Genomic DNA, 17042 nt, shown 5'->3' on the forward strand with positions numbered 1-17042 from the left:
TTACCAAGAGCTTTTGTTTGTCACATAGACATAACAGAGGAGACATTAGCTTGAGGGGCAGAAAATGTGAGCTCTAGTCTTAGCTTGCTAACTAGCTGTATGATCTTAGCAAATTGTCACAGTATTCTGGAACCCAGTTTCTTCGACTATAAAGTGAAGGATTCAGAAAGATCTAGAGTAGGAGAGGCTGAGAGAGAATATGAGATGAGGAAACAAAAGGTCCACACTAACAACCTGGTGATGATAATTCATTTCTATGAAAACTTGGATGGGAAAGAACATAAACTCTGAATCTATCTCTACCTCTACAAACAGGACAAATCAGAGTCTTCTTCTGGTGTTGTAAGCATGAATTAGAGAGTAGAATATACATGAAAATGCTTTAAATGGATTTACCAGACAGAATCAGCTTTGAACACTGACCCCACCACTTCCAGGTTCTTATGGAAAGACTTTTAATATTGACATTATTTTCCTAATTCAGAAAATGTTCATAATAATATCTACTTCATTGGGTTGTTGTAATGATTAAATTAAGTGAAATAATACAAGGAAATCATAAAATGCCATAAGTACTAATTATTGTTGGTAAAAGACAAACGACATTGATGTAAGATCTCCATTGTATATTATTCCATGGTGCTAATTAGCTAAATCAAAATCCCAACTTTAAAAAATTTTTATCTCAACTAAAATTAATATCCCTTTACAAAAAAAAAAAAGAAAAGAAAAGAAATAGCATCAAACAATAAAACAGAAAGAGTGATACAGCTGATCATGAACCCAGTTGTTTTCTGAAGCCCAGGAGAGAACAAAGCTAAGAAATTCAAACATTCTGGCTCAAACTTAGCCTGCCCTGCAAGGGCCTGTTGCACTGAGGCAAAAGTAATGGGAAAGTTTCCTTCAGAAAGAAAAGATCACAGTCTCTTTTTCAGAGGTAAGCCCATAGAAATATTTGGGTGCACAGTGGTCCAGGAAGCAAAAGCAAAAATCCCAGACACTGTTGCAGATTGTGTTCTCAGGGCAACATTCCAGACTTTTCTAAAATCCAGATCACAGGAGTAACTAAATAGCTCTCCAGACGTTGCCAATATCACAGGGTACACTTGAAATCAAACTGCATCCAGATGGCAAGGGATGCATTCAAACTCTACTTATATGACAAGTGAATTAATCATTCATTCATCCATTGAGTTTCTCATTCAAAACATAGCTTTTATTAGTCTAATAATTGGCACTATGCTGGATGCTGCATACATAAATGAAGCAAGTCACTTCTTTCAACAATCTCAAATACAAATATTATCACCCACATAACTCTAAAAGCTTTGTAACGTCAAGGCTCTAGTGAGTAAATATTAAAATAAATGAAATAATATTAAATGTATCTACACTACAACAGATATCTTCCACAAAAGGGAGATACTTAATTTTGCATCTATCTATCTATCATCTATCTATCTAGATAGATAGATATAAAATAGATATGGAGCATTATTCATAGTAGCAATATAAACATACAATGAATTGAATAATAGTTCAAAAAGTTGTACATAAAAAATGGAATGTATATTAGAAGGATATAATTATAAAGATCAGCAAGAGAAAACTCATTTATTCATGTGACATGATAGAAATAATACAAAATTAAGACATTTACCATGGGGTATAATTACATATATGAAAACTACACATTTTTTGAAATAACATCTGAAAGGGAATATAAATTTTTTGTAGTTTTATAAAGTAGTGCAATTTTCTTTTCTTTTTTATTTTTGTTTAAATTCAATTAATTGACATATAGTGCATTATTAGATTTAGAGATAGAGTTTACAGATTCATCACTTGCATATTACATCCAGCCTTCATTACATTAAGGCACCCACCTTAATGCCGATTTCCCAGTTACTCCATACCTTCACCTATCTCCCCTCCAGCAACCCTCAGTTTGTTTCCTAGAGTTAAGAGTCTCATGGTTTGTCTCCCTCTCTAATTTTGTCTTATTTTCTTCCCCCCCCTTCCCATATGATCCTGTTTTGTTTCTTAAATTCTAAATATGAGTGAAATCATATGATAATCTTCTTTCTCTGGTTGACCTATTTTGCTTAGCATAATACCCTCTAGTTCAATCCATGTCATTGCAAATGATAACATTTCTCTTTTTGATGGCTGAGTAATATTACATTGTGTATATATACCACATCTTCTTTATCCATTATTCTGCCAATGGATGTCAATGGACATCTGGGCTCTTTCCATATTTTGGTTATTGTGGACATTGTTGCTGTAAGCATTAAGGTACAGGTCCCCCTTGGTTCCAGTATGCTTGGATCCTTTGGGTAAATACCTAGTAGTGCAATTCCTGGGTCATTAGGGTAGCTCTATTTTTAACTTTTTGAGGAAACTCCATACTGTTTTCCAGAGTGTCTATATCAGTTCACATTCCCACCAGAGTGTGCCCCTTTCTGCACCAGCTTACATTCCCAAAGAGTGAGCCCCTTTCTCTGCATCCTTGTCAATATCTGTCATTTCCTGACTTGTTAATTTTAGCCATTCTGACTGGTGTGTGGTGATATCTCATTGTGGCTTTGATTTGTATTTCCCTGATGCCGAGCAATGTGGAGCTTTTTCTCATGAATCTGTTGACCATTTGTATGTCTTCTTTGAGGAAGTGTCTGTTCATGTCTTCTGCCCATTTCTTGACTGAATTTGTTGTTTTTGGGGTGTTGAATTTGATAAGTTTTTTATAGATTTTAGATACTAACCCTTTATCTGATAAAACATTTGCAAATATCTTCTCTCATACTGTAGATTGTCTTTTGGTTTTGTCAACTATTTACTTCTTTGTGCAGAAGCTTTTTCTCTTGTTGAAGTCTCAATAATGAACTTTTGCTTTTGTTTCCCTTACCTTTGAAGATGTGTCTAGGAGGAAGTTGCTATGGCTAAGGCCAAAGAGGTTACTATTTGTGTTCTCCTCGGGATTTCGATGGATTCCTGTCTCACATTTAGGTCTTTTTATCCATCTTGAGTTTATTTTTGTGTATGGTGTAAGAGAATAGTCCAGTTTCATTCTTCTGCATGTGGCTGTCCAATTATCCCAACACCATTTGTCAAAGAGACTCTCTTTTTTCAATTGGATATTCTTTCCTGCCTTGTCAGCAATTTATTGAGGGTTCATTTCTGGGTTCTCTATTCTGTTCCATTGATCCATGTGTCTGTTTTTGTATCAGTACCATGATGTCCTAATGACTGCAGTTTTGTAATCTAGCTTGAAGTCCAGAATTGTGATGCCACCAGCTTTGGTTTTCTTTTTCAACATTCCTTTGGCTATTCAGGATCTTTCCTCATTTCATACAAATTTAGGATTATTTGGTCTAGCTGTGTGAAAAATGTTGATAGTATATTGATAGGGATTGCAATGAATGTGTAGATTGTTCTGGGTAGCATAGACATTTTAAGAATATTGTTCTCCCAATCCATGGGCATGGAATGTATTCCCATTTCTTTGTGTCTTCCTCAATTTCTTTCATAAGTGTTCTATAGTTTTCAGAGTAAGTCCTTTACCTTTTTGGTTAGGTTGATTTCTAGGTGTCTTATTGGTTTCTGTGCAGTTGTAAATAGGATCCATTCCTTGATTTTTCTGTCTTCTTCCTCATTGTAGTGCATAGAAATGCAACTAACTTCCATGCACTGATTTTATATTCTGTAACTTCACTGAATTCCTATATGAGTTCTAGCAATTTGGGGGTGGGGTCCTTTGGTTTTCTTTTCTTTTCTTTTCTTTTTTAAGATTTTATTTATTTGACAGAGAGAGATCACAAGTAGGCAGAGAGACAAGCAGAGAGAGAGAGAGAGAGAGAGAGAGAGGAGGAGGAAACAGGCTCCTTGCGGAGCAGAGAGCCCGATGCACGATTCAATCCCAGAACCCTGAGATCATGAGCTGACCTGAAGGCAGAGGCTTAACCCACTGAGCCACCCAGGCACCCCGGTCCTTTGGTTTTTAATGTAGATTATCGTGCTGCAAAGAACAAAAGTTTGAAAATCTTTTTTTGCTGATTTAGATGCCTTTTATTTATTTATTGTTGTCTGAACTGCTGAGGCTAGGACTTCTAGTACTATGTTGAACAACAGTGGTGAAAATGAACATCACTGTTGTGTTCCTAACCTTAAAACAAACTCTCAATTTTTCCCTGTTAAGAATGATATTCACTGTGGGCTTTTAGTATATGGCTTTTATGATATTGAGGTATGTTCCCCCATATTGGGAAGTTTTTAATCAAGAAAGAACTCTGTACTTTGTCAAAGCCTTTTCCTGCATTTATTGAGAGGATCATATGGTTCTTGTCCTTTCTTCTTTAATGTGATGTATCACATTCATTGATTTGCAGATATTGAACCACACTTGCAATACGGAAGTAAATCCCACTTCGTCATGGTGAATAATACTTCTATTGGCTAAGATCTTGGCGAGAATTTTAGCATCCATTTCATGAGGGATATTAATCTGCAATTCTCCTTTTTGATGGGGTCTTTGTCTGGTTTTGGGATCAAGGTAATACTGGCCTCATAGACTGAGTTTGGAAGTTTTCCTTCTATGTCTATTTTTTGAAACAGTTTTAGAAGGATAGGTATTGATTCTTCTTTAAAAGTTTGGTAGAATTATGCTAGGAGGCCCGTTGGGACTAGACCCTTGTTTTTTTGCTAGATTTTTTATTATTGTTTCAATTTCTTTCCTCTTTATGGGTCTGTTCAGGTTTTCTATTTCTTCCTGGTTCAGTTTTGGTAGTTAATATGTTTCTAAGAATGCATCTATTTCTTCCAGATTGGCTAATCTGTTGGCATATAGTTGCTCAAAATATGTCCTTATAATCATTTGTATTTCTTTGGTGCTGGGTGTGATCTCTCGTCTTTCATTCATGATTTTATTTATTTGGGTGATTTCTCTTTTCTTTTTGAAAACTCTGGCTAGGAGTTTATTGAACTTATTACCTAGTTTTGTTGATCTGTTCTACTGTTCCTGTGGTTTCTCTTTCATTAATTTCTGTTCTAATCTTTATTATTTCTCTTCACCTGCTGGATTTAAGCTTTGTTTACTGTTCTTTCTCCAGCTCCTTTAGGTGTAAGGTTAGGTTGTGTATTTGAGACTTTTCTTGTTTCTTGAGAAATGCTTCGATTGCTATATATTTCCCTCTTAGAACTCCCTTTGTTGAATCTCAAAGGTTTTGAATTATGTTACCATTTTTCATTTGTTTCCATGAATTTTAAAATTTTTTTTAAATTTTAAATTTTTACATTTTTCTTTAATTTTTAAAATTCTTCTTTAATTTTCCATTCATTCTTGATATGCATGTTCTTTAACTTCCATGTATTTGTGTTCCCTCTAAATTTTTTCGTGTGATTGAGTTCAAGTTTTAAAGTGTTGTGGTTTGAAAATATGCAGGGAGTAATTCCAATATTTTGGCACTGGTTGAGACCTGATTTGTGACCCAGTATGAGATCTTTTTTGGGAGACTGTTCCATGTGCACTTAGGAAGAATGTGTATTCTACTGCTTTATGTTGGAATGTTTTGAATATATCTGTGAAGTCCATCTGGTCCAGTGTGTCATTCAAATCCCTTGTTTCCTAATTGATCTTCTGCTTAGATGATCTGTCTATTGTTCTGAATAGAGAAAGTCTCCTATGACTATTGTATTATTATCAATGTGTTTCTTTAATTTTGTTATTAATTAGTATATATTGGCTGTTCCTGTGTTAGGGGCATAAATATCCATAATTGCTAGATCTTCTTGTTGGATAGACTCTTTTATTAAGATATCGTGTCTTTCTTCACCTCTTATTACAGTCTTTGGTTTAAAATCTAATTTCTCTGTATAAGGATTGCTACTATAGCTTTCTTTTGCTGTCCATTAGCATGATAAATTGTTCTCCACCTCTTCACATTCAATTTGGAGATGTCTTTGGGCCTAAAATGAGTTTCTCAGACACCAAATGGATGGGTCTTCATTTTTTATCCAATTTGATGCCCTGTGTCCTTTGATTAGAGCATTTAGCCCATTTACATTCAAAGGAATTATTGAAAGATATGAATTTAGTGCCATGGTATTATCTGTAAATTCATAGTTTCTGTATATTATCTCTGTTCCTTTCTGGTCTTTGTTACTTTTGGGCTCATTATTTCTTTAAAGATCTCTTTTAACATTTCTTCTTCTTTTTTTTTTTTAACTAACAGATGATGTATTATTTGCCCCAGGGGTACAGGTCTGTAAATCATCAGGCTTACACATTTCCCAGCACTCAACATAGCACATACCCTCCCCAATATCCATAACCCAGCCATCCTGTCCCTTCCCCCTAACCCCCAGCAACCCTCAGTTCATTTGCTGAGATTAAGAGTTTCTTATGATTTGTCTCCATCCCCAGTCCCATCTTTTATTTTTTAAAGACTATTTTTTCATCCAACAGAGATCACAAGTAAGCCGAGAGAGAGGGAGGAAGAAGGCTCCCCTCTGAGCAGAGAGCCCTACATGGGCCTCAATCCCAGGATCCCAGGATCAGAGGCTTTAACCCACTGAGCCACCCAGGCGTCCCCCCAGTCCCATCTTGTTTCATTTGTCCCTCCCTACCCCCATGAATCCCTGTCCTGCAACTCCAATTCCTCATATTAGAGAGATCATATGATAATTGTCTTTCTGTGATTAACTTATTTCTCTTAGCATAATACCCTCTAGTTCCATCCACATTGTTGCAAATGGCAAGATTTTGAGGGTTTTGATGGCTGCATTGTATTCTATTATATAAATAGATGCCATGTCTTCTTTATTCATTCATCTGTTGATGGACATCTAAGTTCTTTCCATAGTTTAGCTATTGTGGACATTGTTGCTATAAACATTTGGATGCATGTGCCCCTTTGGATACCTACATTTGTATCTTGAGGGTAGATACCCAGTAGTGAGATTGTTGGGTTGTAGGGTAACTCTATTTTCAACATTTTGAGAAATCTCCATACTATTTTCCAAAGTTACTACACCAGCTTGCCTTCCCACTGACAGCGTAGGAGAGTTCCCCTTTCTCTGCATCCTTGCCAACATCTGTCATTTCCTGACTTGTTAATTTTAGCCATTCTGACTAGTGTGAGGTGGTATCTCATTGTGGTTTTCATTTGTATTTCCCTGATGCCAAGTGATTTTCAACCCTTTTTCATATGTCTGTTGACCATGTGGATGTCTTCTTTGCAGAAATGTTTGTTCATGTCCTCTGCCCATTTCTTGATTGGATTATTTGTCCTTTGGGTGTTGAGTTTGATAAGTTCCTTATAGATTTTGGATATTAGCCCTTTATCTGATATGTTGCTTTTTAATATCTTCTCCCATTCTGTCAGTTGTCTTTTGGTTTTGTTGACTGTTTCCTTTGCTGTGCAAAACCTTTTGATATTGATGAAGTCCCAATAGTTCATTTTTGCTGTTTTCCTTGCCTTTGATGATGTTTCTAGGAAGAAGTTGCTGAGGCTGTGGTCGAAGACGTTGCTGCCTGTGTTCTCCTCAAGGATTTTGATAGATTCCTGTCTTACACTGAGGTCTTTCATCCATTTTGAGTCTATTTTTTGTTTGTGGTATAGGAAATGGTCAGGTTTCATTCTTCTGCTTGTGACTGTCCAATTTTCCCCACAGCACTTGTTGAAGAGACTCTTTTTTATCCACTGGATATTGTTTCCTGTTTTGTCAAAGATTAGTTGACAAAGATTAAATTAAATCAAATTGATCAAATTAGAGTTGAGGGTCCATTTCTTGGCCATCATTCAGATTCATTGATCTATGTGTCTGTTTTTGTGCCATTACCATACTCCCTTGATGCTTACAGATTTGTATTAGAGCTTGAAGCCTGGAATTGTGATGCCACCATCTTTGGCTTTCTTTCTCAATATTCCTCTGGCTCTTTGGGGTATTTTCTGGTTCCATATAAATTTTAGGATTATTTGTTCCATTTCTTTGAAAAAAAATTGATGGTATTTTGATAGGGATTGCTGTAAATGTGTAGATTAGCTTAGGTAGCATAGACATTTTTACAATATTTGTTCTTCCAATGCATGAGCATGGAATGCTTTTTTTCTGTTTCTTTATGCCTTCCTCCATTTCTTTCATGAGTACTGTATAGTTTTCTGATTACAGATTCATTGCCTCTTTGATTAGGTTTATTCCTAGGTATCTTATGGTTTTGTGTACAGTTGTAAATGGGATTGACTCCTTAATTTCTCTTTCTTTTGTCTTGCTATTGGGGTATAGAAATGCAACTGATTTCTGTGCGTTGATTTTATATCCTGACCCTCTACTGATTTCATGTATGAGTTCTAGCAGTTTTGGAGTGGAGTCTTTTGGGTTTTCCACATAAAGTATCATGTCATCTGCAAAGTTTGATAGTTTGACTTCTTTTTCGATTCAGATGCCTTTTAGTTCTTTTTGTTGTCTGATTGCTGAGGCTAGGACTTCTCGTACCATGTTGAATAGCAGTGGTGATAGTGGACATCCCTGCTGTGTTCCTGAGCTTAGGGGAGAATGATATTCGCTGTGGGTTTTCATAGATAGCTTTGATGATATCGAGGTATGTACCCTCTATGCCTACACATTGAAGAGTTTTGATCAGGAAGGGATGCTGTACTTTGTCATATGCTTTTTCAGCATCTATTGAGAGTATCATATGGTTCTTGTTCTTTCTTTCATTAATATATTGTATCACATTGATTGAGTTGTAAATGTTGAACCAACCTTGTCACCCAGGAGTAAACTCCACTTGGTCATGATGAAAAATCCTTTTAAGATACTGTTGGATCCTGTTGACTAGTATTTTGGTGAGAATTTTTGCTTCTGTGTTCATCAAGGATATTGGTCTGTAATTCTCCCTTTTGATGGGGTCTTTGTCTGGTTTGGGGACCAAGATATTACTGGCCTCATGAAATGAGTTTGGAAGTTTTCCTTCCATTTCTATTTTTTGGAACAGTGTCAGGAGAATAGGTATTAATTCTTCTTTAAATGTTTGGTAGAATTCCCCCTGGGAAACTGTCTGGCCCTGGGCTTCTGTTTGTTGGGAGATTTTTGATGACTGCTTCAATCTCCCTACTGGTTATGGGTCTGTTCGGGCTTTCTGTTTCTTCCTAGTTCACTTTTGGTAGTTTATATGTCTCTAGGAATGCATCCATTTCTTCCAGATTGTCAATTTTGCTGTTGTATAGTTGCTCATAATATTTTCTTATACTTGTTTGTATTTCTTTGATGTTGGTTGTGATCTCTCCTTTTGCATTCATGATTTTATTTATTTGGGTCCTTTCTCTTTTCTTTTTGATAAGTCTGGCCAGGGTTTATCTATCTTATTAATTCCTTCAAAGAACCAACTCCTAGTTTTGTTGATTTGTTCTACCCTTCTTTTTGTTTCTATTTCATTGATTTCTTCTCTGATCTTCATGATTTCTCTTCTGCTGATTTTAGGCTTACTTTACTGTTCTTTCTCCAGCTCCTTTAGGTGTAGCGTTAAGTTGTGTACCTGAGTCATTTCTTGTTTCTTCAGAAAGGCTTGTATCACTCTATACCTTCCTCCCAGGGCTGCCTTTGCTTTGTCCCAAGGATTTTGAACAGTTGTGTTTTCATTTTTTATTATTTCCATGAATTCTTTCAGTTCTTCTTTAATTTCCCGGTTCACCCATTCATTCATTGGTAGGATGCTTTTTAGCCTCTATGTATTTGAGTTCTTTCCAACTTTCCTCTTGTTATTGAGATCTAGATTCAGAGCACTGTAGTCTGAAAATATGCAGGGAATGATCCCAATCTTTTGGTACCGGTTGAGACCCGCTTTGTGACCCAGGATGTGATCTGTACTGGAGAATGTTCCATGTGCACTAGAGAAGAATGTGCATTCTGTTGCTTTGGGATGGAGTGTTCTGAATATATCTGTGATGTCCCTCTGGCACAGTGTGTCATTTAAAGACTTGATTTCCTTGCTGGTCTTTTGCTTGGATGATCTGTTCATTTCAATGAGGGGCCTCCTAGATTTTGGTGCTTGTTCCCTTTGCTAAATTAGGGAAATTCTCTGGTATAATTTCCGCTAGTATACCTTCTACACCCCTCTTCCTTTCTTCTTCTTCTGGGATGCCAATTATTCTAATAATGTTTTGTCTTATGGTATCACTTATCTCTTGAATTCTCTGCTTGTGATCCAGTAGTTGTTTGACTCTCTTTTTATCAGCTTCTTCATTCTTCATCTTTTGGTCTTCTATATCACTAATTCTCTCTTCTGCCTCATTTACCCTAGCAGTAAGAGCCTCCATTTTTTATTGTACCTTATTAATAGCTTTTATTATTTCAACTTGGTTAGATTTTAGTTCTTTTAGTTCCCCAGAAAGGGATTTTATTTCTCCAGAAAGGGATTCTCTAGTATCTTCCATGCTTTTTCAAGCCCCACTAGCACCTTGATAATCACCATTCTGAATTCTAGATCTGACATCTTACTGATGTCCATATTGATTAGGTCCATTCTGTTCCTAGAATTTCTGCTCTTCTCTTTGATCTCTTGTTGAGTTTGTAAGTGTTCAGAATGGCTTAATAACTAGCTGAATTCCTGGGACACAATGATATTAGGTCTCCTGCTCCTCCACCATCTTGTTCCTCCCTCTTGATTCTCTTTTATTATTTCTTACAGGGCTGGTTTATTGATCACATACTCTTTTAGTTTCTGTTTGTTCTGTAAGCTCTTTGTCTCTCCTCCTTTCAGAATTACAGTCTTGCTGTATAAGTATTGTTGGCTGCATATTTTTCTCATTTAATACCCTGAACATAACATGCTACTTATTTCTGGTTTCCCAGTCTCTGTGAATAGGTCTGATGGCAGCCTCGTTTCTACCCTCATAGGTTAAGAACCTCTTGTCTCAAGCTGACTTCAGGATTCTCTCTTTGTCTCTGAAATTTCAGCCTTGACTAATGTATGTCAAGGTTTTGGCCTGTTTTTATTGATTTGGGGGGAAGGTCTCTTTGCCTCCTAGACCTGAATGCTATTTCCTTCCCCAGATTAGGAAAGTTATCAGTTATGATTTGTTTAAATAAACCTTCTGCTCCCCTTTCCTCTGGAACCCCTATTATTCTAATATTGTTTTGCTTTACATATTGCTGATTTCTAATCTTCTCCTCGTGATCCAGTAGTTATTTATCTCTCTTCTTCTCAGCTTCATCATTCTTAATCATTTTGTCTTCTATATCACTGACTCTCTTCTGCCTCATTTATCCTAGCAGTTTGAGCCTCCATTTTTTAATTACATCTCAGTAATGTCATTTTCTATTTCAAACTGATTAGATTTTAGTTCTTTTGTTTCTCTAGTAAGGGGTTCTCTATTGTCTAGTATGCCTTTTTCAAGCTCATCTAGTATCTTTATAATCATTGTTTTGAATTCTAGTTCCAACATCTTACTTATCTCCATATTGATTAGATCCATGGCAGTGAGTACCACCTCTTTTTTCTCTTTTAAGTTGAGTTCTTCTGTCTTATCTTTATGTACAGAAAAGAATAAATGAGAGAGAAAATGTACAAAAATAACAACAAGGACACCAGAAAAATATACAGTAAAGAAATCAAAAGTAAGCAAAAATAAACAAACAGACAAAAAATTAAATCAAATAAGCTGAACAGAACAGGACAATGAAGTAGATCCTGGGTGTATTTGTGTCTGTTTGTTGGAAGAAACTAGATCCCAAAATAGGGAAGAAAGAAAGAAAATACATATATACAAAAATAAAATTGAATACAATGAAAGGAAGCCAAAAATGAAAAAAAATATATAAAACATAAAGGTAAAAATGAAAATTGAGAAAGACCTAGAACATACTTGATAAAATAAGAAAATAGCTAAAAAGGAAAAACCCATAGTGAATATCATTCTCAACAGGGAAAAGCTGACAGCCTTCCCGTTAAGATCAGGAACATGACAAGGATGCCCACTCTCGTCACTGTTGTTCAACATAGTACTAGAAGACCTAGAAATAGCAATCAGACAACAAAAACAAATAAAAGGTGTTCAAATTGGCAAGGAAGAAGTCAAACTCACTTTCTTCACAGATGACATGATGTTTTATGTAGAAAACCGAAAGACTCCAGCCCCAAACTACTAGAACTCATACAGCAATTCAGCAATGTGGCAGGATACAAAATCAATGCACAGAAATCAGTTGGTTTCTTATACACTAACAATGAAACCACAGAAAGAGAAATTAGAGAATCAATTCCATTTACTATAGAACCAAGTACCTTAAGATACCTGGAAGTAAACCTAACCAAAGAGGTAAAGGATCTGTACTCAAAGAACTACAGAACACTCATGAAAGAAATTGAAGAAGTCACAAAAAGATGGAAAAGCATTCCATGCTCATTGATCAGAAGAATGAATGCTTCTCATCTCCTTGGTAGCATTGCTCTTCATGGGCTTTGGAGTCCTCTTCCTGTTGCTCTGGTTTGGCATCTACATATGAGTTCCCAAGGGTTCCAAAAAGGTGGCTTCCCTGAATTCCTATTTTTATAAATTAATTTTTTTTACTATTGCTGGATGTATCCCACCTGCTGCTGCTCATAATAAGGGCAAATGTGTGACAAAAAAAAAAAAAAAAGAAAGAAAGAAAGAAAGTTAAACCTATTATCTGTAATTTTATCCAGCCATTTAATTCCTAGGTATTTACCTAAGAGAAGGAGAGATACATGTCCACATAAAGACTTGCACATGAATTTTTATAGTAGTTTTATTTTTAAGAGCCAAAAGGTAGAAAACAACTCAAATGTGCATCAGTACATTTGCTGATGACATCTGCATCAGCAGATGAATATATAGACAAAATTATGGTAGAGCCATACAATGGAATAGTGCTCAGCAATATCAGGGAAGGAATTAGTGACTTAACATGAGTGAATCTTAAATTACTTATGTTAAATGAAAGAATGTGCACCATATGATCCAGATACATAAAATTCTAGAAAATTCAAACTCATTTATAAAGACACATAGAATGTCAGTGGTCACTTAGGGAAGAATAAGATGGAAGGATAACTACATACAATGGAGGCACATTGTATGGTGTCAGAGCACCAGTGAAATGATGAGAGCATAAAAGTGGGGGAGGGATTAGCAGGAGTTATGGGATATTGATTGCATAAGAGAGATCAATCAGTTAGGTAAATCTGTTAAGGATAATGGGAATCTGTTTCCTAACTGTTAGGAGAAAGAGAATAAAAGTGTAGGAAGAAGGAAAACTGGAATGAGCCCTGTGGTATTGAAATAAAATTAGAGTTATTAAGGATTCATAGTTTTTAGCTCATAGATTGATAGAGAAGTAAATCTAGATGTAAATGTGTATTGTTATGTGTGAATATTATATATGTATGATATATATGCATATATACACACATATATACATATAAATACATGTATACACCGACATATATTCTCTAGCTATGTCCACTAAGAGGATGTGGGAGTAGTCATAACTTCAAAAGCAATGAGCAGGGCGCCTGGGTGGCTCAGTGGGTTACGCCGCTGCCTTCGGCTCAGGTCATGATCTCAGGGTCCTGGGATCGAGTCCCGCATCGGGCTCTCTGCTCAGCAGGGAGCCCGCTTCCCTCTCTCTCTCTCTCTGCCTGCCTCTCCATCTACTTGTGATTTCTCTCTGTCAAATAAATAAATAAAATCTTTAAAAAAAAAAAAAAGCAATGAGCAGACCTAGTAGCCAGATCTTATTCTCTAAATATCCACTAAGTGGAATCATAGAATTAAATTTCTTAGAAAAATAGCTCATTCCAGGATAGGAGCAGGAAAAGTAGAAGATGATCCTGGAATATTCTTTCTTCCTATACCAGAAAATAAGGAATGGCTTAAAGAATGATGGTGACATGTCAAAAGGGCAAACAATAGTCTTGAGGGGATACAACTGGTCCAATCTAGAATGATTTAAACATCACAGTAAATAATATGTTAAAGCACTATAATCTTTTGAATCAAATTGGAAACCATGGCTCACTAAAAATTAATAAACAAAGTTTCATGAGATATTTAAATGAGGTACTTTGTATTATACAAGAATCTCCCCATAGAATATTTATTAATTATAAAGGACAAAAAAGTAAATTTTCAGCTGAAAGCCTAGCAAACTTAATGACTTTTATCAAGTGATTAAAATAAATAGCATCAATAATGGAACAAATAAGAATTATGTAGCACCTGGTAGAATGCAATGAAAAGAACATAACATCAGTTTTATAGTTCTCTTGCCAGAGATGCATAAAATAAATCTAATCAAGTGATGTCAGATAAGCTCAAATGGAGGGACATTCTACAAAATAACTGACCTATAATCTGTAAAAATTTTGTGGTCATGGAAGCCAAGGAAAACTGGACAAACTACTTTCAATTTAATTGAAGGAGAATAAAGAGAGAGGACAAATAATGCAGTGTAGTGATTCTGAACTGGAGCTTTTTGAATTTTGGAATTGCAAATTAGGGATTAGCTATAAAAGACATTATTGGGACAATTTGAAAAACTTGAATGGAATCTAAGAGTTAGAGGGTATGGTACCAATGCTAATTTCCTACTTTTTATAGTTGTATTGAGGTTATACAACAGAATGTTCTTGTTTATAAGAAATACATACAGAAGAATCCCAGAAGTCAGGAGCATTAAGGAGAATCATATGGAACATATTAGCAATTTACTCTCAGTGCAGAAAAAAATTTGTACCATATTTTCAACTTTTCTATAAATTTGAGTTTATTTCAAAACATTTTTAAATGGAAAAAGAAAGCCTATATATACATATATATCTATATGTATACACACACACACACACACATATATATGATATGTTATTTCATTTATCTGAAGTTCAGAAACAGACAAAATTATTTGTTTAGGGATGTGTAATTTAGTGGCAAAACTAAAATGAAAACCAAGGTAATACATAAAAGTTAGGCTAATGGTCACCAATAACAGCATGGAAGATGTGATGATTGGGTAGGGAAATACTTGGAACTTTTTCAGTGCTGGCCATCTTGTATTGTTTGACCTGGGTGATAGCTAAACAGATATTCATTTTACAAATACTCATTTGTACATTTTTGCTTTATGCACTTTCCTCTAAGTTTGTTCTATTTCAAAGTATAAAATTTTGAAAAGTACATTTAAGAAAGAAACAAACAAAAATGAGATCATCGCAATTCTGAACTCCTTGGAGAGGTATATATTTCAAATTTTATATTTTTTCAGAAATCTAAAATTAAAATTTTAGAAATATGGTGGGAATGGTATATATTTTATAACTCTCCAAGTAGGTCATTTACTGTAACAAACACATCAAAATTTCTGCAGCAAAGCATTTAAATAATCACACCAGGTAACATAAATAAGAACTATAGGTAGCCAGATATGTTCAGGACAGATGTTGCAGTTAAATGAATTTGCTGCAAACATAAAATTTTGTTTTGTTTTGGTTCTGATCTTTCAAGCTTTTTGAATTTTGGAATTGGAAATTAGGGATTGTGGACATGTATCTACTCTAAAAAATGTGCTGAAAAGGAATAGCAATCATTTTATTCTACACAGTTCAACTATGAGAAACATTTATATATGAATAATGATATAAACAGTGAATATTATTCAACTAAGAACAATGGTATGTTAGGAAGACTACACTGGGAGTATGTATTAATAACATAACTTTTATTTCCTGAAGATTGGTAATTTGTACATATGTAAAGCGAGCTAAATCTAAAGCTTACTTGACTCTGTGAAATGTGCGAAATAAGTAATTTTTTTTTTTAGTGATTGTTAAGCACCTATTATATGCAGGGCACTGTACCTCAGTATGTTATAAAAACCATTCTCAAAGTAGTCTATCTGGAGTCAGCCATGTATCCATACATAAAATGATAAGGACTATCAGATGTATATGACAACAGTCTTTGGAGGTTTAGCCAATAGGAGTTCAGAAGAAGGCAGAGAAGGAGGAGTGCATTTGAACTGAGATTTAAACATTTAAAAATTTAAAATTTAAAAATTGGTAAAATCAATACTCATGCTCATCCTACACCCTTGCTGACAAAAAGGCTTCCACTCAGGTCTAGGATCTGGATATCTAAAATGAAGACTTGAGGAAATTATATTGTTGATGGGGTCTTCCATTGACAAAAAATAATAATAATATATGCAAATGCCATTAAATATAAATCAAAGGAAAGTCAAAGAACCACAACACAACAAAAATTTTTCTTTCTAATATTAAGTCCAGAAATAGGTGGTTTCTACTTCATTCTACTAGAACAGTGGTTCTCAAGTGGGGGCTATTTTGTTTCCCAGCGTACATGCAAAAGTAAAAACCTCTTTAGATGTTTTTCACTGGCGAATTACTATTGGCATCAAGTGGGCAAAGGCCAGGGATGCTGCTAGACATCCTACAAGCAAAGGGCAGTGCCCACAACAGAGAATTATCCCATGCAAAATGCCCATAGTGCTGAGATTGAGAATCACTGTCCTAGATCATCCAATCCTGTCTCCTGTGCAGTGGTGGACTTAGGAAGAGGGGAACAGGAATTGGCACATGTATTATACCTTAAAAGATCCAGGAAAGTGGTGCCTGGGTGGCTCAGGCAGTTAAGCATCTGCCTTTGGCTTGGGTCATAATCCAATCCTTAGTCCAGGGACTAAGTCCCACATCAGGCTCCCTGCTGCAGGGAGCCTGCTTCTTCCTCTACCTGCCATTCCATCCTGCTCATGATCTCTCTCTCTCTCTCTCTCAAATAAATAAATAAAGTCTTAGAAGAAAAAAAAAAAAAGATTCCAGGAAAATCTCCTAAGGATACTTGTCTCCAGGGGCTAATTACTGGTACTCTAAAGTTTACCATTAAAAGCATTCCTTTGGGTTAAAACATTGCATATCCAGAAGTTCCCAATTAAAAGGAAGAAGTAACCTACTAAAGCAGCTATATCAAATGAGATTCATCTTTACACTAAATCTGACCATTTGGAAG

Source organism: Mustela putorius, unplaced genomic scaffold (genome assembly GCF_011764305.1).
Source record: "Mustela putorius furo isolate JIRA1106 unplaced genomic scaffold, ASM1176430v1.1 tig00003949_pilon_pilon_pilon, whole genome shotgun sequence".
NCBI classification, from domain to species: Eukaryota; Metazoa; Chordata; class Mammalia; order Carnivora; family Mustelidae; genus Mustela; species Mustela putorius.